Source organism: Phalaenopsis equestris, unplaced genomic scaffold (assembly GCF_001263595.1).
Source record: "Phalaenopsis equestris unplaced genomic scaffold, ASM126359v1 Scaffold000036, whole genome shotgun sequence".
Taxonomy (NCBI): Eukaryota; Viridiplantae; Streptophyta; class Magnoliopsida; order Asparagales; family Orchidaceae; genus Phalaenopsis; species Phalaenopsis equestris.
In genome coordinates this window covers 2,626,783-2,629,229 of record NW_018164478.1, presented here as the reverse complement: position 1 = coordinate 2,629,229, position 2,447 = coordinate 2,626,783, and positions in this window count along the sequence as shown.

Here is a 2,447-nt window from a genome sequence, read left to right as displayed (position 1 = left end):
ATATATATATATATATATATATATATATAAATATATGTAGAGAGAGAGAGAGAGAGAGTTAAAAGAGCAACTCGTGGCTCCTTGCTCGTTAATAATTAAAAAAAGTACAAATTTAGGGGGTGGTGATAGTGGATCCCCATCTTAAACACAAAAAAAAAACTCAGCCCTGTGGGTTCCCGTATCCACAACAGCTTGTGACTCTTTGTGCGTTAATAATTAAAAAATGTACAAATTTAGGGGGGGTGAGATAATGGATCCTCATCTAAATCACAAAAAGAAACTCAACCCTATGGGTTCTCGTATCCACGTTACAACTCCACCCAAAAAACAGGGAAATACATGAATAAAGACAAAAAAAAAGTATACCAACATAAGAAGTATACCCAAAATTACATGTAAATCAAAAAGTGTGATTAGTATACCCAAAATTACATACATATATATTATATATATATATATATATAGATAAGAAAAAATTTAGGAAGTGTAAATGTAAAAAATAAAGTTTAGGTGTTAGATATTTAAATACATAAGAATTAGGAATGTAAATGGCCCTAAAAATAAATAAAATAAGTAAATAAAAATTGATCGCTTGAATCTACATTTTCTCCAATAAATATTTGTATCTTTCTGAATGATAAACTTGCCATCATCTTCATTTAATGGAGTCTATTTCTCACATAATTAAAATAACTAGGAAAAAAAAAACGTGTTCTTATAATTTGATGAAGATTAAGCTTCAATCTTTTCAACCCTTAATTGATAAGCTTTCTCATGATGCAACTCTTCCTGGATTCCTCATCCGAATTTTTTGCTTTCCAATTCGAACCATCTTGTGGCATCTCGTGTTTCACGCACGGAAGCTAGCGAAGCTAAACAAAGAGAACAACAATTTTGTCATCGCATGAATGCCTTCTCAAATGAAGCCTAAGAGTAATGGATAATATTAACATGGCGGTGCTACAGCAAATCAGGCAGTTGTGGCATCTTTTTTGTTAGAAAGTGTCTTGTTCTGTATTTTGCAAAAGAGTTTAGGGCATATACTAACGTGCCACACAATTTCTAACTGCTAAACTTTACATTTTACAATTATGTCACCTAAATTTTTCATATCACATCAAAAATATTATTATTTTAACTTTATAAGTTGAAATACCGTTTTTCAAGCCTACTTAAGGTTGTATTCATGAAAAATTAAAGTTTATATGTTATATATGTAAATGCATAGGAATTGAGTGGGGATCATGGTTAAAAATAATTTAAATTTAAATGCTTTATAAGGGTGTTGTGAAAATGACGGCAATAAAACGAAAAACCAGATCGAGAAAAGTTCGTCAAACAGAAAATAACAGCGGAAACACATAGATTTACGTGATTTGGCAAATTGCCTACGTCCACGGAGCTGCAGAGGATTTTATTAGTTTGAGGAATACACTCGTCCATCGCCTCGACGATTACAAGAAATAATCTCTCTCTCTCTCTCTCCTTCTCTCTCTCTCTCTACCCGAGAGCTTCAAACCGAAGCACACCAGAAAAAGAATCTGAAAAGCTACCAATGCCGAGAAGAGAGATAGCATGGGGAGCTAGCATGCCTATTTATTAATTTCATCAGGTCATTAGGTCAGTTAAAGAATTAATCAAATAATTAATGAAGTCCATTAATTATTTTTTTCTCTTTTGCAACAAATTCTAGAAGAAATTAAGAACAATTAATTTCGAGTATCAAATCCAATTTGTTGTCAAACATAAGAAAATGTCAATTTTAACAGTGGATCTGTTTCCATATTCACAACAAACGGAAAGTCTATATATATATATATGTATATATATATAGTTTGGCACTTTTTGATTTTATATGAAACACTAATGCCAAGGGTATAACAATATCAAGTAGACCACATAAAATAAAGAAAAGAAAAGGGTACAATGACAGTTAGAAATGAAACTAGAAGGTGCTAATATTTATTTGGTATAAAATACATAATAATTACTATATATTTAATTAATTTTTTAGTTATTTTGAAATTTTGCTTTTAAATGCAACACCATATTAATTTTAGTATTTATTAAATGTTATAGAAATTTTTTTCACTGCTAGTATCTCCTTTTTTTTTCTTTTTAATTTCTAATATCATCTATCAATAATTCAAGGGTCAAAGCTAACTATTTAGAATTCCAAGAAATAATAATTGCATCATGACTTTTACACTCTTATAAAGCTTAGTGATGTATAAATTTATGTGATAAACGTAAAATGGATGTGATTGGAGCTCTCCATAAGTTAACATGATGACTAACACTCGTGATCAATGAGAAGAACTACAAGGGAAGAGAAGTCTTAAAGGTTTAAAAACAAATTATAACAAGTTATTTTTCCATTGAACATGACTTTATCAATGCGAGCATCAAAATTTGACTAATAAAATCTCACCAATAGATGTTGAACG